The sequence below is a fragment of the Ambystoma mexicanum genome, chromosome 2q (genome assembly GCF_040938575.1).
Source record: "Ambystoma mexicanum isolate Mex_15411 chromosome 2q, UKY_AmexF1_1, whole genome shotgun sequence".
Taxonomy (NCBI): domain Eukaryota; kingdom Metazoa; phylum Chordata; class Amphibia; order Caudata; family Ambystomatidae; genus Ambystoma; species Ambystoma mexicanum.
The window spans coordinates 159,099,190-159,121,800 of record NC_090924.1 but is presented as its reverse complement, the minus strand read 5'-3'; positions in this window follow the sequence as shown (position 1 = coordinate 159,121,800).

Genomic DNA, 22,611 nt, shown 5'->3' with positions numbered 1-22,611 from the left:
GCTCCAAGTGACAGATGTCCAAGAAGGACAAAACTTCCACAATTTGTGCATTTAAGGATACTTTTTGAATTCCTGAAGGACTTTGTAGCAGGTGGATTGTTTGTGGCGTGCTGATTCAGAGATCGGGGTGGGCAACCAAGGCAAGACTCAGGACTAATTTTATACATTCTTTGTTCCTTGTCCCAACTCTTACCTCTCCCTCTTGCGCTGCTATTAGTGCAGTCCGAAGAGCGCCCAATAGTTGGGCTGTGATGGATGGGAGAGAAAGTGCAGTAAGGAACGGTTCAGGAGAAAAGGCCCAAACTCCCCTGAATATGCACAAAACAGAATACTATTATCCTCTAACAAGGCAGTCAATTACAGGAGGCAACCCAACAAAGTACTGACCACTTCATCTCTGGTGTACTGATTCTTTAAGTTAGCTATGTTCTCCGTCTGGGCCCTGCATGACAAAAATCAGAGCCTCCTCAGTACACAAGTGTTTTCTGTAATTTTGTTTTAAAAATTGGGTATTTAACCCACAATTCCTTACTTAACACTGACACACCTGACTATCCCTATATTTATATACAAGATAACTACCCCTATCCAAGCCACTACAGTAGAAACAAGAACAAATATATATTTAGAAATATAAAGTGTGCACTAAATAAAAAGTTCTTATTTGATGTCAGGCGCCTTGGCCAGGGATAACTGATGGCCTGTCCCTTTTTTGAGGGTTCACAGGACTCTTGGCAGTAATGGGCACCCGAGGGCGCTGCTGACTGTGGACGGGTGCCGGCAATGAAGCCTGCTATGCCCAGACCGTGTGATCGGGCCACTCTGGGGTAGTTCCTGATTGTGGGCCACAAGTGCTGGGTGACCCAGGTGATACTCAAATTTCGGTGGCGCTCCTGCATACACCCTGAGCGACGCTCTGATGGAAAGTCCCAGAATGTAAAGTGAGTTGAGTTGCACCGTGCCCCTCTTGCTCATGGGGAATCACAATGAGTCCTGGGTAGCAGCAGTGAATTGCATGGCACCACCACCAGCACAGAGGATGATGCATTGATGCAGTAAGTCCCGGTTGGATCGATCAGGTACTTTTGGCAGAAATGAAGGCCCGTAGCGTAGGCCCTAGTTGGCTCCATGCTGAGCACCACCCTGGGATCCTCCAAGAGTGAATGCCCTGATCAGCTTCTCTACCAGAGCAGAGCATGCGTATGGCATCATTGTATTTTCATTTAAAACAGATCCTCCCATGGCACATGCGCTAAGGGTCAGTCCATGTGATTGCAGCCCTGGGGAGCCTAATCTATACTATACACTACCTGTACATGTTTGATCCCATCATAAAAACAGTATATAAATGTGTGCCTATTTACAGAACTCCCATTTTGCGATGTCACTGTACAGGAATCTACCATTGCATTTCAGTTGCCACTCTGGGGTTTGTCATTATATTGTAGGTGTATTCCTGCAACCTCAGAGAATAAATCAATGGCACTCCTTCAGCAAACATATAGACGAGGTGGCCAAATCGTTAAGCTGTGTGATATATATTGTCTCTTTTGACGTGTTGTTTAATAGATTCACCCAATCTTCAAAGGCTAATGTCTCATCTTCATCAAACGGTGGGAAGATACAAATACGTAATCCTCTTGGGATTCGATTTACCTCTAAATACATTTTAAGTGTTTTTATCTCCCACCATTTGTTTAATTCTTGTCTACTCAAATTCTCAAGTTCTTCAAATAAATGTCTCAAGGAGTAAATATTTCTTTGTTTTGCTGTAGATGCACTTGTTTGGCGATGTCTCAAAAATAGTTAATCTGCTTGTGCTTCTCTTTTGTTGAAAGCTTCTTCCATTTTGATTTGTAATAGAATTATATCGGTGTCGGTCTGGGGGTTTATGAAAAAAAACAGAAGAAAATATATTTGTAACCAACCTAAACTCAACCTTGGCGACAACTCATATAGTTATTAATGAATCGGTTGTTGCTTCCTGTTTCTATAGGAAGAAGGATGCGGGGTTGTCAGCATGACGGTTTCCCATAAATTTGTGTCGCTACTATTTGAGATACAACATGAGAAAGTAAATGTGTTTATGGACAACTGAATAAAAGTTGTGAAAGCAGATTGGTGTTAAAATAATACTAAGAGCAAGACAATTTGTTTATGAAAAACTGGTTATAAGTAAAGAAGTGTGAAATCAACACTATGGACATGAATTGAATGGCTCTTTTTTTGACTCACCATTAATTACATTTTTCATGAAACTTCAATTAGGAGTTGTCGCATTGGAGTGACATTTTCTCATATCGGAAAATGTGTGTAATTTGCTTGTCTAGTAGCTACACAAATTTATGGGAAACACTCATGCTGACAACCCTGCATCCTTCTTCCTACAGAAACAGGAAGCAACAACCGATTCAAAACTCAGTTGTCTCTTGACACGGACACTGTGGCCAGGGTGACAATCGCACATAAAGAGAAATTATGGGTTGTTTTGGGAGAGACTGACCTGAAGGAGGGGTAGAGGAAAACACTTTAGAAATCGATAGATAATGCTTTGTTGTGATCTGGGATTCATGTAGCTTCAAGTAGGGTTTGTCTTCATTTACTTCTGGGGTCTACTTCCAAGGTTTCTTCTTCACTTCATCCATCCGGATCACGGGTTTGGCGAAACAGTAATTCCCCATTCCCCATTGGGCCCATTGGGGAATTCCCCATTCCCCATTGAATTTTCGGCATGATTACCCTCGGCGGTATTAGCGTGCAATAATTTCACTGAAAATCCAGCGCATTTACCCCCAGCTCAGAGCTGGTTTGTTAGGACTGGTATGATGATGACTGACAGGTTACCGGGCCATCCCTACACATTTGAACTTCTGCCATGCACATTTCCTATGTGAAGTAATCACCAGTTTATGCTTTCCATCATTTGCTGGCTGGGATTTCCCATAATACTCTGCATTGATTTCTATAACAGAAATTGCGCCTCATTATAATGCTGCCGGTATCCTGGTGGTCGTTCCGCCAGAATACCAGCAAATGTTTGTACCATTTCCAGCACTCGGTCCGCCGGCGTTGCCGCTGGATTCCGAGTGCCGGAGTGACGGTGTAAATCCCCATTCATTGAGTCCCATAGGACACCATGTGGGGGTTTGTTTTCATTACCTCCGGCTCTTAGCTAGAGTTAATACAGGTGCCCCACCAGTAAACCTGTAGTCGGCCGGTCCGGCAAAAAGTGTTGACATACATCAATACCAGCACTTTACTACCAGGCCGGCCAACTTATAATGAGGCAAACATTTGCCATGCTTTTCAATAAATGTAGGCTTAATACGCTCATTAATTTAGTTCAAACGTTTGCGATTGTGCAACATGGCCATCTGCATTTAAGCTGTTGTAGCACAAAGGGAAACTCCCTTATGCAAATCATGCCCAAAGTCCCTCCATGAAGGCCATCTGAAAAATGGTAAGAGAGTGTGACTTCCTTGTTATCGGCAAGTTATTTTATCACAAACCAGCCCGTCCCTTGGCTTTCTGATTGATAAAAGCGTTCTTCACAGTGGCTTGATGTGAATTTGTAAGGTTCAGTAGGAAACACGATGTGAATAGTATTTATGTGATATGATTATGCATGTGACATGATATAAATCCTGATTGTGCCTTCGGCTGGTTGATAAGGAAAATGCATTTATTTCCTTATTGCCAGGGTTAATTTCAACGAAGCGGCCTGAACCACTGTTTATTCCTTTGTTGTGGTTTCCAAGTAGATACCGTCTTGATATCGAAATCAACGGTAAGAGAGAAAGCAACGCAGCAATTTAGAGTAGACAGGCATGATTGCTCGTCCCGGAGAGAGGCCTTTGTCACCCAGCTCGCCTTGCTGTGGCATTGTCGGTGTAGTTCAAATAAAAGATGCAAGGTCCACCCGCTTCAACCTTTTACCATGCTCCAGATTGTGGGTAGTTGCTTAGACCGGTTGATGTGAAATTGGATATGAGTGCCTGATTTAATAGCCATATTGTTACATTAATCAAGGAGGCGTAGGCGCGTGTACTAGGCGCACTTCCGACACCTGCAATGGACAATGAGCCGATCCAGTGTTCCAGGAACGTGTGTTTTAAAAATCAAAATGGTCAACGTAAAAAGGATTTATATATCCAGAAAGAGCATGCGCACACGCGTACTGAAACAGAAAGTTGCACATATGACATCACCCACTCTGACATCAGGCTCTCAGAGACACTTGCACAGGGGCCGGGAGGGGGAGACCAGACATCACAGAACAACGCGGATGGTGAGGAGATGAGAAGAGACGAGAGAGTGCAGTGGTTACACTTGAAAGCTGGATCTTTGCCAGGGGCTGCAACCTGGTCATCTAGAGAAAATGAACAATCACACCAGGGCTTCAGAATAACCCCTGACTATGCCAATAACTCCCATTTAGATTTAATGGATTCAAATGTATTTTGTGGAAATCCTTACAACATAGAGTGGATTTGGCTCATGATGACCAGTTTTTGATAGCCCTAAATTTAACTATACAAAAAACCTGCAATGTGTATTTCTAAGATAATAATAATAATACAAATAAATAATAATAATAATAATAGTAATAATAATAATAATAATAATAATAATGATAAAGATAATTGGACCCCTATATATTTTTTAACTGTTTTGGTTTGGAAGGGAACCACATCAACCGTTTTGTAAAGCTCGAAGGTGGGTGTCATTGCGTAATATGCGATGGCCTTTTAGCTGTGACTATACAGAATGCTTTGAAGCACAGGCTCACTGCACTGCAGGTTGAAGCACAGAAGACTCTCATGCAGGAAATTGCAACTGGACCCTTCTTCCCAGAATGCTTGAGGGGAAAGTACTGGAGTGCAGCTGAGAAGAGACAGACGTAATGCTGCTAAAGCACTCTCCCTCTTTCAGTTCGTGGCACTCCATAAATTGCAATGTATAAAGGTTTGTTTATAGTGATGGTCCAATGGCACTATACCCTGGAAAGAATACACAAAATGTTCCCGACAACACAAGGGAAATGTTGGAGGGGATGCGACATCATGGGCACTTGGAGACACATCTGGTGGGACTGCAAGGAACTACAACAATTCTGGGCAGAAGTGAAAACACAGATGCAAGAAATGTTCAAGGGAACGGCCAATCTAGAAGAAGAAATATGGATGTGCGGCACCTGGGCCCCCATAGATAAGACACTTACAAAGACACATAAGCAGATTTTCATGGGGATCCTCATAGCAGCCTGGCTAGCAATAGCACAAAAATGGAGACAAAAGTCCCCTCCAACCACTCAAGAATGGCTTCATAGGATATGGACCTTTGTAGCGATGGAGAGAATTACATATAACCTCCAAGGGGACAGACAGCGATTCGCTACGGACTGGGGAGACGCCACAGAATTCCTGCAAAGCGACTACATGCTACAATGGTGCCCCCACAACCTACGCTTTCTGAATATGTTCACTAGCTAAGACTGAAGCATTCAAGGGCCGCTGCGGAATTGCAAGGACGCTAATAACGGTAGGGAGGGAGGGGGGCAGGAAGGGGGGATTTGGGACAATATTGAGTCCCAATGTCTATGTTTAAAGAAATGCCAATACAAACTTATTTAAAATAAAACAAAATAACACAAATACAACAATAACAAAAATAATAATACAACAAAAATTGCAATGCTAAACTCTTATGGCTGGATTCATGGAAATGCGTGCGGAAATCCTGCAAGGGCTGCGTGCTGAGAAGGACACTGTGCAAGCCTCTGCGATTAAGTAAATCTTCGCGCTCTGCGTATTCATGGATCCAAATGCACAATTCCAGCAGATATGCAAAGGGAATGAAGCTGCGCAAGAAACGCCCACAACACACCACTATGCAAACCAAAACCCAAGCCATACTCCAATCCAAGCATAAACCTCTGCATCCACCCCTGAGCCACCACCCAGCAACACTGCGAAAATGCACGGGCCCCCTCATCAGCATGCAGCACCCCAGCCACAACACGAGAGCTTCCCCGTAAATCGAGGCTGCCACCCCACTGAAAATGCGTGGGCTCCCTCTTAAGCTAAGGTGGCACCGCTGCGAAAACGTGAGAGCTTCATCGTAAGTAGAGTCCTCACCCTGCAACAAAAGCGTGCAGGCTCCCTTATAAGCTAAGGCGGCACGCCTGCGAAAAAGCGAGAGCTCCCTCGTATGTCGAGGCTGCACCTCCAACGAAAATGCGTGGGCTCCCTCGTAAGCTAAGGTGGCACCACTGTGAAAATGAAAGAGCTTCCTCGTAAGTTAGAGGCTACACCCCCCCAATGAAAACACGTGGGTTCCCTTATAAGCTAGGGCAGCATCTCCAACAAAAACACGCAGGCTCCCTCGTAAGCTAAACCCGTCACCCCAAACAAAAACACGCAGGCTCCCTCGTAAGCTAAGGCAGCACCCCAGCGAAAACACAAGAGCCTCCTCATAAATCGAGCTTCACCCTCCAACAAAAACACACTGGCACCCTTGTAAGCTAAGTTAACACCCTGGAAAATACGCAAGAGCCTCCTCGTGAATCAAGGCCGCACCCCCCAATGAAAATGCATGGGGTCCCTCGTAAGCTTGTGAAACACCCCCAACAAAAATGTGCAGGGTCCCTCGCTTGTTAAGGCACCCCTGCAAAACTGCAAGTCCACCCCTACACCCTAGGCACCCAATCTGCCGGCATATACCCATACTGCACATCAACCCACAAGTCCAGACACCACCCACCAGCCCCCTTCACCTCCAACACCATCCCAGACAGCCCCCTCAAGTCCAGACACAACCCACCAGCCCCCTTCACCTCCAACACTACGTCAGCCAACCCCCGATAGTACACACCCCTCCCCATACTACCCCCACCTCTGACATTACCCCAGGCAGCCCCATGATAGTACACTCACCTCCCCACCGTCCTTCTCCTCCAACACTACCCCAGGCAGCCCCTCAAGTCCAGACACGACCTGCCAGCCCCCTTCACCACGGACACCACCCCAGGCAGCCTCCTCAAGTCCGGACACCACACACTAGCCCCCTCCACCTCTGACAACACCCAAGGCAGCCCCCCGATAGCACACTCCCCTCCCCACACTACCCTCACCTCCGACACTACCCTCTGTGGTCTGCCTCCACCATGAAGCACACCCCCAACATGTCCAACAGGAAGGGCTGAAGACCAATCCTGGACCGGAGCATCCACTGTCACTCCCTGGCAGAATGGAATCTGCAGCTCCCCAGCCAGAGAGCCAGCACTACATTCCATCAACAATACTGTGGCCACACAATCAACATGTGACAGGTGAATGCAATGCAAAGTGGCATGTGCCTGTTGGCCATGGGTCATTGAAAAGCCATCAAAGCACACCAACTGAATGTGTGCTGAGGACAGAAGTAAACCTATTCATACATGGGCCAGATCCACAAATAATGACCAGGCGCATCACAGCCTGTGCACAAGTGACCGGGTTGAAATGGTGGTAAAGTTCATGTCAGGGACCACAACATGGCAGGCCCATGGGTGATGAAAGGTCACTCAGAGAGTGCATGGGTCACTGAGACAGGAAATGTGTGCTGCCACACAGGAAGAGCAAACATGGCTCCAAATGCATTCCAGTTGCAGAGGTGGAGCAAGACATGAGAGCAGGCAGTGTGTGACTACACATGCTGGTGAGCGTGTGACATGGGTTTGACACAGCAATGACAAATAAATGTGCAAGTAACATGACCAGGGCACCCCTCCACAGTGAGCCCACCTTCCTCCACCTCAACCACAATGATGCCAAATACATACAGTGCAGCCCCAGTCGTCTGATGCACCCACCCCCACATGTCAGGCACATGTGCATTCCTCCACCCGCAACCATTACAGCAACAACAACCCACACACACACATGCCACAAGACACATGACTTGCAATAGAGATATGAACTGGCTGAAAAGTGAACTATCAAACTCGCAGACACACAAATTAACTGCATGAAGTGTGGAATTGAACAAAATGAAAGATGTATTAAATAAAACTATGTACAACAAAAACTGGGAATGAAGGTCCAAGCAGTCTGGGGGAAAAGATGAAATTACAAAACAACCCTATCCCTAAATAACTATATACAGGAAGAACAGGGAAGGAAAGTCCTCAAAGTCTGGGGCAAAAAGTCAATAAAAAAAGTAAACCTACTCCTAAATAACTATATACAAAAGCAGCGAGCTAGTCCTCCTCACCAATCTCACTCAAGCTGTCTACAAAGGCTGAGTCACATGCCACGTCCTCCCCCTTCAGGTGGGCCTATGTTGTTTCCCAGAGGGCTTGCAGGGTGGACATCATCTGTGCTTCGGCGTCCTGCTCCTCCCTGCAAGTGGCCGCCAGGATGGCAGCCCACATCCTCACCTGACGTCCCGCAACTCAGCCCTGGCCACCCTCACCCTTGCTTCCCGTGCCCACTGCCTCTCTGCCACCAACTGCCATTTATAGCTCCTCAACTCGGAAGACATTGAGTGCATCAATCCCACTTAATCCTCCTGCCTCAAACTTTCCACCTGCCTCCTTGGGGTGGTCTGCCATGCAACATACTGCCTCCTCCTGGTTGCCACCTGCTGCCGCTGTGCCATGCACGCTCCCTTGGTACACCGTCTGACCTGATGATGATTGTCGGGGATGTACGGCACCTGCACTGCTCCGTGGTGCCTGCTGTCCCACCATTGCCTATGCCCCTGTCGGTTTCTGGGTAGGCACAGTGGCCACCTCAGCTGCCATACCTGTGACTCCCACCTCAGGCAGGGATGTAAGCTCCACCAGATGGGGCGATGTGAGTGGGACTAGTGCACAGGGGGCCCTGCTGGTATGTGGTTCAGAAGGCACCCTGAAGGATGATGGGTGCTCAGAGGAGGAAGCCGAGGAGGTGGTTGCAGATGTGAACAGTCCACGGAGCCCAGCTAGGAGCAGACCTGCTGCCAGAAATGCCAAAATGAGGTAGAACTCCTTGTTATGATGGGCAAGCAGACTATGAGTAGCATGCCCATCATCAAGAATGGCTTCAGTCTGCCTCGTAAGCCCGACCAGCAGGGGCAGCCCCTAATCCCTGATGGACACGTCAGCTGGCAATTGGATGCTGGTCTGGGTGGAGGCATCCCGTCAGGTGACAGTCCTGCATCTTATGGCCCAGGGACAGGAATTTGCACAGGCACCTCCATGATCGTTTGCACAGCCTCATGCCACTGGGACAGGATGGCAGCACAAACTCCTATCTCAACACCCCCATCTGACCCCATGGGCTGGGCTGGGCTGCTACGGCCACCTCCTCCGGCTCACCCTTCGTCAACCTGGATGACTCCAGGGTGTCTTCTGCCATGGACGGCCCCTGTGCACCCTTTGCCACCGCTGCTGAGGAGTGCCATGGCACCTCCACCTCCTTGGACTTACCCCCAGCAGCCACGCCTGTTGGTACAGACACTACTTCAGCCACATCGCTCCCCAAAGATGAGCTGTCACAGGTTAGTGGCTGGGGCCTACGCCTATGTCTGGTGGAGTGATCCCTGCATCCATGCTTCACAGCACTGCTTCCAGCCTCTTCATCAGCTGCAGCAACTTTGGTAAAGGAGACACAGAAAAGCAACACCAGGCTACTGCAACTAAACCGGTGTGGCATCAACAACATTTGAAGGAACATGACATGTCCATGGAACAATCAGCAACATCCACAGCCACATAAATAGACATGCAATCCTTATCCAAAACAAACACAACAACCAAGGCACCATGTGAAACACTTCCATGACACATCCACATGTAAACGCAGCACAATGTGGCCAGTGCACAGACATATACCAAGATGAATCACATGACCCTAGGGCAATCACGTGACCCAACTGCAACCTGATGCACATCCATGGGAGACATGCCACATGGGCACAGGGGTGGGCAGGGAGCAAACTGGTATGACATACACACACGTAAAGCATGTGAGCACATATGTGGCGGCCCAACAAAGTGGACACATTGTGGGCAAGACACACAGTGGAATCATGGCCACCAGTGGCCAACCATACTTGCACCACTCACAGTATGGCCATGCCACAACCTGCTTGGGTTCCCCTCCACACCATCACATCAAACAACATGCCTCAGCCGCAATTCATCTTGCGTGCATTCAACACATATATGGATCAACTGCACAGGCACACGTGGCAAGCCATAGCCCCAAGCACATTCACATGGCATGCACACACATCACTCTGAGTGCACAAGCAGCGTAATGACCAATCACATCACAGTCCCGCAAACTGCAAGGCCCAGACGTGACTATGCCAAACATTCAAATGTATGTGTGGCCTCCAGACGTGAGTGATGCATAGTCACACATTGCTATTTTCGCCCCACAACCACATGGTCAACACTCCCTCAACTGTCACAATTTGCATCCTGGCACATCTCAGGCACAAGAAACAGTACATGTGCACAGTTTGCAAAAATATACTACAACACACAATGCAAATTACTGTGCATTTCGAATCCGCACAGGTCTGATGTCCCACATGGGAGCATTGTCTTGGGCCTGCATGCAGATGTTGGTTGCTGAGATATACATGCTGCAAAAGTAAGGGGGTCACTGAAAACATGCCAGCACATGCACAACACACATGCATCGTAGAGCACTACAACACATGACTACTCACCATCCGACTCCAGGCATCGTTGCAACTCACAGACCTGGGAAATGCAGCTCCAGGTAGAACCTCATCAGGACTCGCATGTTGTTGTTGCACCTGCGTGCACGGTTCACCTCTGCGCTTGCACCGGCCTTCAGGAAGCGCCGGGTATTGACGTGGGTCTGGATTTGAGGTCCACCCAGCGCTTGTGGATGGTCTTGCAGCAGCTGACTGCCCCTCTCGCCCCTCACATTGATGGCAGCCGTCATGTCCTCCCAGATCTGGAGACATCCTTCATTGCCGTGTTGCATCGCTGGATTGAAGAGGGCATCATAATTCTCCAGTACCTTATCCACCAGGATGTCAACTTTTTTGGCAGTGAAGTTGACAGCCCTCTGCCTTGATGCCATGGGGTTACCACTATTGTCAGAGTTAGATGGTGTGGACATGGCAACCCCCAAGAAAGGGGTGGGTGGGTAGGCTGGTCCTGGAGGTGGCATGTGAAGCAGTGGTGGTGGTGGAATGTGAAGGTGGGAGTCCAACACAACAGCTGAGGTGGTGACAGGGACAGAGACAGGAGCCTTAGCTGCAAAGCAGGTACCCCCAACACAGTGCAGGTGGGCAGCAGGCACTCACAATGTACAGGGAGCAGTAGATAGTAACATTGGAGTCAACACAGGGCAAGAGGAGGCAGGTAACGTGGCATGGAGGCAGGAGAGTGGGTTTTCTATGTGCAGCTTGAAAGGCAGCTGAAAACAGAGTAAAGGCCCTTAGTGTGTAAATTACGTGACACGTGCTGCATGCAGCGTGCCGACGCGGCTCATGCCATTGACCGGGATACATAAGGATGAGTAAACGCATCACTGGTGGTGCGCTCAAAGGAACGAAGACAGAGTATTGTCGTTTCCATGTATATTGGGGGGGCACACAATCTGATCCCTTAAAGTAGTGTACTGTTCTATTTTTGCGGGGGTTGTGCCTGTGCCAATATGCACATTTTTTTCTTTCCCCCATTTTGAGGCACGCGGTCTGTTGCGTACGCACTTTTTCTGTTTGTGGTTGCCACTGAGAATCGCTTACCTCTTTTTTTCATTTTCGGAAGCTTTCCAGGTGTTGCATATGCACTTTTCGTGTTATTGGGTGCCACTGCGTATGGCGTACCGCTTATTTTTCCTGTTTGGGGTACATTTGAGCCTTGCTGGACCACACATCTATGTTGTACATCACATAGACTGTTCCCTGACTCACATTGCCCAGGACAATGACTTGGTGTGCCTCCAATTCACGAGTTACACCTCTGACATTGTTGTAAAGATCCCAAAAGGGAAAGGGGGAAGAGGGGACGGGGGTGGGGGTGATGGTGGTGAAACACCTTCCCCAGCCCCAGGTGGTCAGGGAAGTGATGGTGACACACCACCCCAGCCCCAGCCCCAAGGAGATACAGCAGGCCCCAGTCCAAAGGTGGCCCGGCACCTGGATGCCAAAGTGGGTCCAGCCAGACAGCGGTAGCTCCAACCCCCCTGCCACTCACAGCAGATAGAGGCTCAACTACAAGACACGGCATAGGACACTGTTCCACACAGGAAGAAGAACTTCTCTGATGATGAGCTATAAATCCTGATTTACTATGTGACCGATCACTATTGTGACATGTGCCTGAATGCGTTGGAGCACAAGTACAGTGGCACAATTTATGGTCCATTGGCAGCATGTCACAGAACAGATAAACACCTTAGGGGTGGAGAGGTGCACAGCGGAACAGGTCATGAAGCACTGGAATTATCTCACCCGACGCACCGAGTACAAGCTGAGTGTCAACTTGGCCTCTTCACTGGCAACTGGATGGGGCCACCAGAGGAGGAGCATCTGACACTGCATGAAGAGTGCATATCCTCATTGAGCAGGTGCAAGGCATGGGGGGCCTGGAGAATTATGAGAACCCATCAGGTGAGTGTCCGTCATTGCACCTCCTGTGTTTTACCAGTCATGCATTACCCACATCAATTGTGTATTGGGACATCTGGCTGCATTTGTATGACAGCCCTGCAGCCCTGAGTAAAGCATGTCCTGTGACGTACAGACTCATGTCAATTGGCCATCATACTGGGCATAGCCCGTGTCGCAGCCTATTGTGGCACATGTCTGTGAGACAGGATACATCCCCCAAGTGGTACTCCCCTGGTACTTGGGAAACATTTGACACCTACAAGTAGTGTTCATTGCTACATTCTTGTTGCGTTTCACTCTGCGCTGCTGGAACGGTGCATGCACACAAAGTATCACTTACACACATGTCATGCAGAGATGTTCCTTTTGTCACCTGCTCCTATGGGTTTCCTTGTCACAATGCTTATCTGAGCTGTCCGTCAACAAATATTGTCGTGTTCACAGAGCATGAGTGTCCACAGACCACATACGCATTAACTCAATTCCAGTGCCACAGAGAGCCTACTCATTGTTGTGCATGCGCCCTGTTACCATCCCACACTCTGTGCCCACTACATGTGGCCACTGCCCTCCCCTTCTTGTGGATTGGTCATTCTTGTTCACATTGCCCAATCCACTCTCCATCTCACTGCCCTGTACCCACTAATGGGCTTCTTCCCTCTCCACACCTTCATGCAGGTCCTCATTGTCTCCTGTTCCCTGTCCCAGACCGGATTAGTGTGTCACGTGTTGACTGTGCTGTTGTCTGTGAATATCAATGTCTGGCCATTCCCATGTGATGTCATTGTACATTAAAATGGCACATGTGCATTACCTTTCCCCTGGCATGTGTGGCGACTTGACAGTTGAATGTCCCCTCGTTGTGTATTTATAACACTGTTGAATGCCAATGTGCCAAATGCTGGCATGGACATAATGGGGGGATGAAAGGGGCACTTGTCAGCAAATGCCATGCATCAGTTGCTTACTGGACCAAGTGTGTGAATGCGCAATGTCTGATTTGTGCATGTCATGCCATTTCTTGTCAGAGTACTCATTGGAGCATATGTACTTTTTTGTCTCTTTTGACACGTATCAATATGTCTTTCTCTTTCCATCTGCAGGTGAAGATGCACCAGATGCAGGGGTGGTGGAGGAGGAAGAGTCAGTTGTGCGACAGACCACCAGTGGAGGACATGGTGTGGTAGGCCGTTAGAACCCACTGGTGCTGCAGACTCTTTAGACTCTTTTGACGCATATGTCTCTGATGCTGAACTGGATGTGCATGCCTCAAAGAGGCCAGAGGTGAGTTCCCCAATGTGTGGATCCGTCACGGCCCATGAGTCTGTGGCGGGGAAGCTGGCTTCACAAGGTCAGTCAGTGGTGGCACCCCCATCTACGGTGGTTATGGCTGCAAGGCCACCCTCCACTGATTTGGTATTGGGTCCTGGGCCTGATGTCCAAGGGAGAGATGCAGACCTGCAGTCAATGACAGGGGCACCACAGCAAAGGAATAGGTCCATTGCATCAGGCCGCTGTAGGCCCCACACACATGGGGGACGTGAACAGGCTGGGGAGACAGAGTTGGAGCAGCAGATGTTGCGTGCCGCCCTCCAACATGTATATGTGTTGGATAAGATATCTGAGGTCATGGATAAGATAGCCGAATCCACAGACTGAACATGGAGGCCAACATCAAGGGCTGACTGGCTGATGAGTGGTATCTGCAGGCTTCCCTGCATGCAGACGGTCAGGCACAGAGAGAGGCCTTGAGACTTGGGATGGAGGCCCAGAGGACTGCTCTGTATGCAGAACTAACAGCCACAAGGAGACACATCCACAATGAGGTGAGTGCTTTCAGGCAGTTACTCTCGGAGGAACTCTGTGCATCACAGGTGTCTGCACATACAGACTTTGTTGCCTTCCACGATGCAATACATTCATAGATCACCAGCCTAACTATGTTGATGCATTCATCAGTGTCACATATAGCCGCTGCCTCTGATGACCAGGCCTTGGTCTGCCTCCAGCACCACGGCCAACTGCAGATCAACCACAGGATGGGGGTCCCAGCATAGACATTCCTCCTGGTCCACAATTTCCGTGAGGTCCATGAACCCTTGGATTGTTTTTTTTCTTAGTCAAATTGGCATACACCCTACCCTTCCCAACCGAGGGTGGACTCCCCCTCCCCATCCATGACGGACAATTTTTCTGATATTTTTAATTTGTATGTCCCTTGCTTTGCCATGAAAACATTTTTTCTTGATTACATGACCACTGGCCCAGATGTTGGAATTTTATTTTGTTCATCCCTTCCCAAGGTGGAATCTTTTTTCTATTTTTTTTTTGATTTTTTACATTTGCCTTGAGTTGTGCAGTTGCCCACTCAAGGCCTTGACGTATGATGTGGTGGACATACAGCCATGCTCAGTGATGACAACTGCCATGGTTGCATTGTGGTGGATGGGATGGCATGTGCAAGTAACATTGGGTTGAATGAATATTGACACAAGTATATGGTACTGTACTATGGCTGTTATAATGCCTTGTCCCATGTTATTACAGTGCTACAGAATGAGGCAGTGACTGCACTCCCAGGGGAGACACCCTGCATCCTTTGGCGTCCAAACTCCCCATGCCCTCTACCAGGAAATGGAGCTCCTGTCATGCATTTGGAGGTACAGTTCCCGGGGGAGCTGATCCAGGAATCACATCAGCAGGTAATCATGTGCACTATCTTGCATGTTCTGACAGTGTAATTGTTCACCATGGTTTCTGCAGTACATGTCTTGATCGGCCAGTTGTGCTCACCTTGTGTCACAGTGAATGTCTGTGCTGATGTGTATATGTACACATGTATGTGTGTGTATGTGCATTTGCACTTATATGAGAGAACAAAAAGTGGTTGTTCCTAGAGATGTAGGAACTCCCGTCCCCTGCACACTATCTAGTATCTGTGGAGCAGATCAGTAATTCAGTGTTATTTATATATAATTTCACATTAACAATTTGATGCATTAAATGCAGTCCATAGTTCAGTTGGTGGGGCAGCAGGAGTAAATACCCAGCTCACAAGATTTCATGTAGAAAACAATTCATACATTTATTTATACAGTGTTTTTCGGCCCAACGCGTTTCGAGTATAAACTCTTATTCAGGGGCAGAATCATATTTCACAAAATTCTAGAAAAAGATAGCGAAAATTGCATCTTAGTATAGCTGCATATGTAGTGTGCATTACAATTTCATTTCGATCATTATTCATTCGATACACAACAACAACTTATTAAATGTCAGATGTATTCAACAAGTATGGTAAAGCTAGTAGGATACAGTCAGCTATTTCTAACTGCAGTAGGATTAGATAATCCTGCTAAGAGGATTTTAGACATGGCCTCTAACCAATCTAGTCTGTAAAAACGAGGGGTCCTAGGAAGGCAGAAAGAGCAATTTGACAAAATGGAGACAAGATTGAACAATGTAACTTACCAACTATGGTGGTCACATAGTTGAAAAGAAGTATCCAATGGAACATAAAGTGGAAGCTCTGGAATGATCATTTGTCTCAACGCTAAAGAAATTAAACATGTGTGAACCCCAAGTAGTGAGAGGAATAATGCTAAGGAGAGAGAAGAGAAGCAAAGTCTCTACTTACAACAAGTTCAGAAAAAAGTCCTGATGGACGGATCCATGCAAGATAAAGAGGGATCTTTCAAAAGATAACACTCAGTAGGCGGTACTTCAAATGAGTAAAGTCATCTAAAGGGGGAGAAAAAGATAAGCTAAAGCTTATTAAGATGAAGAGAACGTACTGGTAAGACTGACAGAATCAGACATTGCACTTACTTGATACTGTTCAGAGAATCGGTGCAAGCGATCATGGTGCGCCGCGTCTCACCAGAGGAGGATGCAGTACACTCAATGTGCGCCTTCTTAAGTACCTGATACTTGAATGACCTATTCACAAAACATGCGCGTAGGGAACCGTCTCTACGCGCATGCGTAACACCAAGACTAAATGATTGGGCCACGTCATGGATCTGACGACACAGAAAAGTTGGCGTCAGAATTCCATGACAACAAAATAACCGTGCATGCGCGGGATGGAAGATAGACTTAATTTAGAGTAAGGAAAATGTAGAGACATATATTTAAACAATGGGAGAAGATACATGTAAATCAGCATAAAAATATGAGTGATAACAGAGATAAGTCATGAATCTAACGACACAGAAAGACTGTCGTCTGAATTTATGTATACAAAAACACAGCTCATGCGCGGAATATAACGAGGAACGCCAAGTGAGCACGTATACTTAAAAGGATAGTAAAGGAGAGAATAAGTAACCCATACTCATATGAATGTGAAGAAAGTTTGCGTGAGAGGAGATATGGTGGAGTCTAGTCCGTAGAAACTAACAGTCCTCTAGGTGTACATTAGCTTTAGAGTAACAGACGTCTGTTTGCATAATTAACACTTATCTAACATGCAAAAAACAAATGACACCTTGTTCACATATATATTCCACCATATGAGGTAACATGTTTAAACATTTCCAAATCAGATGTAACATATCTCCACAAGGTTACCTAATGTTAACAAGTTTTGTCAAAACAATTATAACCTCCACCATCTTAGGTATGATTTGTAAAACAAATGCAAGTGCATATTACACAGGGATTTGGTCATAGCAAAAGGGAATGCAATCCTAAACAACATCATCCACCAAATGAGGTGTATTTTGTAAAACATATGCAAGTAAGTTTAACACTGAAATTTCACCATAGCAGAGGGTAATGTAATACTAATGAGTGATAATGGGAACTTGTGATAAAAATTGAATATTCATCACAGGTAGGGTCCTAGATAGTAGTCCTCATTCATACCAAGGGGAGTGAGTGAGTCTAGGCAATGTATCCAAAAAAGTTCTCTCTGTGAAAGCAGTCTTTGTAGATCTCCTCCTCTGGGAAGTGGTTGTACTACTTCTAGTATCACCACCCTCATTTGAGCCACTGTGTGTTGGTGGTCTCTAAAATGTCTATACACTGGGGATTTGATGTTTTTGGTGCGAATATTAGACTTGTTCCTTGGCCTTTCTGGTAGACTTCCCTATGTAGTATTTCCCACAGGGACAGCGCAGAGCATAAATTACATTTTTGGAATCACAAGTTGCAAATTGTTTAAGACGGATTTTCTTCCCGGTGTTACCATGTCGAATATGATCTCCTTTTATTACATTAGAGCAATGTTGGCAATTGAGACAAGGGTAAGTACCATTTTTGTGTTTGGACATAAGGGGTTGGTTATTTGGTTTCCGTTTTTCTGCTTTGATCAATTTGTCACAAAAGTTTTTTCCTCGCTTGTATGCTAGCATCGGGGGTTCCGGGAAGAGGCGATTCAATTGTGGATCTGTTTTGATTATATCCCAGTTTTTGTGTATAATCCTCTTGATCTGAAATCTCTGACTAGAGTACTTCAGTGAATGAATTAAGGTGGTTCTTTCGTTTTTGATCTTTGGCTCCAATAGTCTTCGCGGCTTTGTGCTTCCGTTCTTAGTATGGCTTTGTTGATCAGATCCTCTGGAAAACTCATATCTTTGAATCTGGACTTCATAGTGGTGTACTCATCCTGTAGTCTGTCTACTTCTGATGTGATTCTTTTGACCCTGAGTAGTTGGCTGTATTTTAGGTTTTCTTTTAAATGTTTTGGGTGGAAACTTTGAAAATGAAGGGTGCTGTTCACATCAGTTGGCTTCCTATAGATTTGAGTTTTAAGTCCTGTGCTGGTTATTTCAATAGTGACATCAAGGAAATTCACTCTCGGGTTGCCAATGTCCATTGCAAACTGAATTCTTTCATTACAATTGTTTAGATATTCCCAAAATGTTCAAAGTTCTTGCTCAGTTCCTCTCCAAATTCCAAAAATATTGCCGATATATCTATACCAACTTTTGATTTTCTCTTTCCACATTGGTTCATTAAGAACATGAGTGCACTCGAAACAATACATAAATATGTTGGCATAGGAGGGTGCGACTGATGACCCCATAGAGTTACACGAGGTTTGCAAAAAGAATTGTCTGTTGAATCTGAAGTAGTTATTAAAGAGGATGATGTTGATAAGTTCTATTGCCAATACTTTGTGAATATTTTTTTCCCCATGTTTTAATAAAAAACATTCTAGTTCCCCAATACCTTGGTTGTGGGGAATTGAGGTGTATAGGCTGCTTACACCCATTGTAAAGAGTAGCAGGTTGGGTTCATCCATTTTTAAATTCCTGATGTTTTGTAAGAAGTGCGTAGTATCCTTTAGATAAGTTTCGGTTTTTTTAATCAAAGGTTGGAGTGCGGTGTCAAGATAAACTGTCAGGGGATGAAAAATGCTTTCTGTGGCAGCAACAATCGGTCTAAATGGAGGGTCTGTTTTGTTTTTATGTATTTTTGGAAGGACGTGAAAGACCGGTGTCACTGGATTTTTGTTATTCAGAAATTTACTTGTGTTTTCAGAAATCCAGTCCAAATCTTCTGCTTTGGAAATAGTCTTCTTGATAATCTCTTTGATGTTACTGTACTGATAGGGTCCTGATCAAGTTTAAGGTAGGTGTCTTCATCAGATAGTAGTTTCAGGCAACCTTCATTGTATGTCGTGGTGTCCATGATGAGTAGGGCACCACCTTTATCAGCTCTTTTGATAGTAATACTGTTGTCCTGTGCTAGGTCCTTAATGATTTTTAGCTGATGTTTCTTGATGTTTTGTTTTACTGCAAGTGCTGTATTTGAGGCATTTCAAGGCTCTAGTGGTTTTGGTTTTAAACAAGTTAACTAGAGGGTGATTTCAAGATATGGACATTTGTCTTTTTCTCTTGTTTCAATCGTTAGATTATCAAAGAATATTTTCAACTCCATTTTTCATAAAAGCTTGAAAAAGGTTCACTTCCTCTTCAAACAAACTCGTATTGTTAGTGGGTATGAAGGATATTCCTAAATTGAGAGTATTCAATTGAGATTGCGTGAGTGGTTTTTAAGAGATATTAACTATTATGGGATCTTTCAATGCTTGTTCTTCTGGCAGGGTTTTCTTTTTCACTCTTCTGGCTTTTCTCCTCCTCCTAAAAAACCTTCCGGTACTGGTGTTGGTATGTTCACTGTAGGTGGGATGGTTCTTTGACCTTCAGTAGGTATGGGTAGTGTGATACCACTGGTTAATGGGATTTCCTCGGTCTCTCCACTGGTCACCTCGCTGCTATCCGTATTGTTATTCGTCGGTATGGTTTGGGTTGCCTTGGAGTGAAATTAGTTTGTTTATTGCTGTAGAATTCTTGCCAGGAATATACAATGTCACAAGCGTAGTCAAGGGTATCGTGCCTGAATTTTCTTATTTTTCGCTTTTCAATGTCTTTTTTATCATTGTCCAATTTATTATTGGTGTCTTCAAGTATGGTTTGTAGTTCGGTTGCTGTTTTAAGTTTAGCTAACTGAACGTCACCTCTTCGATTTCTTGGTTGATCTGTGCTAAGGACTACTCAGGGTCAAAAGAATCACATCAGAAGTAGACAGACTACAGGATGAGTACAGCACTATGAAGTCCAGATTCAAAGATAGAAGTTTTCCAGAGGATCTGATCAACAAAGCCATACTAAGAACGGAAGCACAAAGCCACGAAGACCTATTAGAGCCAAAGATCAAAAATGAAAGAACCACCTTAATTCATTCACTGAAGTACTCTAGTCAGAGTTTTCAGATCAAGCGGATTATACACAAAAACTGGGATATAATCAAAACAGATCCACAATTGAATCACCTCTTCCCGGAACCCCCGATGCTAGCATACAAGCGAGGAAAAAACTTTTGTGACAAGTTGATCAAAGCAGAAAAACGGAAACCAAATAACCCACCCCTTATGTCCAAATCCAAAAATGGTACTTACCCTTGTCTCAATTGCCAACATTGCTCTAATGCAATAAAAGGAGATCATAGTCGACATGGTAACAACTTGAAGAAAATCCATCTTAAACAATTTGCAACTTGTGATTCCAAAAATGTAATTTATGCTCTGCGCTGTCCCTGTGGGAAATACTACGTAGGGAAGTCTACTAGAAAGGCCAAGGAATGATGGACTGATCACAAGTCTAATATTCGCATCAAAAACATCAAATCCCCAGTGTATAGACATTTTAGAGACAACCAACACACAGTGGCTCAAATGAGGGTGGTGATACTAGAAGTAGTACACCCACTTCCCAGAGGAGGAGATCTACAAAGACTGCTTTCACAGAAAGAACTTTTTTGGATACATTGCCTAGACTCACTCACTCCCCTTGGTATGAATGAGGACTGCTATCTAGGACCCTACCTGTGATGAATATTACACTTTTACCACAAGTTCCCATTATAACTCATTAGGATTACATTACCCTCTGCTATGCTGAAATTTCAGTGTTAAACTTACTTGCATATGTTTTACAAAATACACCTCATTTGGTGGATGTTGTTGTTTAGGATTGCATTCCCTTTCTATGACCAAATCCCTGTGTAATATGCACTTGCATTTGTTTTACAAATTATACCTAAGATGGTGGAGGTTATTATTGTTTTGACAAAAATTGTTAGCATTAGGTTACCTTGTGGAGATATGTTATATCTGATTTGGAAATGTTTAAAAATGTTACCTCATATGGTGGAATATATATGTGAACAAGGTGTCATTTGTTTTTTGCATGTTAGATAAGTGTTAATTATGCAAACAGACGTCTGTTACTCTAAAGCCAATGTACACCTAGAGGACTGTTAGTTTCTACGGACTAGACTCCACCATATCTCCTCTCACGCAAACTTTCTTCACATCCATATGAGTATGGGTTGCTTATTCTCTCCTTTACTATCCTTTTAAGTATACGTGCTCACTTGACGTTCCTCGTTATATTCCGCGCATGAGCGGTGTTTTTGTATACATAAATTGAGATGACAGTCTTTCCGTGTCGTCAGATTCATGACGTATCTCTATTATCACTCATATTTTTATGCTGATTTACATGTATCTTCTCCCATTGTTTAAAAATACGTCTCTACATTTTCCTTACTCTAAATTAAGTCTATCCTCCATCCCGCACATGCGTGGTTATTTTGTTGTCATGGAATTCTGACGCCGACTTTTCCGTGTCGTCAGATCCATGACGTGGCCCAATCATTTAGTCTTGGTGTTACGCATGCGTGTAGAGATGGTTCCCTACGTGCATGTTTTGTGCATACATCATTCAAATATCAGGAACTTAAGAAGGCGCGCATTGAGTGTACCGCATCCTCCTCCGGTGAGACGCGGCGCACCTTGATCGCTTGCATGGAGTCTCTGAACAGTATCAAGTAAGTGGAATGACTGATTCTGTCAGTCTTACCAGTACGTTCTCTTCATCTTAATAAGCTTTAGTTTATCTTTTTCTCCCCCTTTAGATGACTTTACTCAATTGAAGTACCGCCTACTGAGTGTTATCTTTTGAAAGATCCCTCTTTATCTTGCATGGATCCGTCCGTCAGGACTTTTTTCTGAACTTGTTGTAAGTAGAGACTTTGCTTCTCTTCTCTCTCCTTAGCATTATTCTTCTCACTACTTGGGGTTTACACATGTATCATTTCTTTAGCGTTGAGACAAATGATCATTCCAGAGCTTCCACTTTATGTTCCATTGGATACTTCTTTTCAACTGTGTGACCACCATAGTTGGTAAGTTACATTGTTCAATCTTGTCTCCATTTTGTCAAATTGCTCTTTCTGCCTTCCTAGGACCCCTCTTTTTTACAGACTAGATTGGTTAGAGACCATGTCTAAAATCCTTTTAGCAGGATTATCTAATCCTACTGCAGTTAGAAATAGCTGACTGTATTCTTCTAGCTTTACCATACTTGTTGAATATATCTGACATTTAATAAGTTGTTGTTGTGTATCGAATAAATAATGATCGAAATAAAATTGTAATGCACACTACATATGCAGCTATACTAAGATGCAATT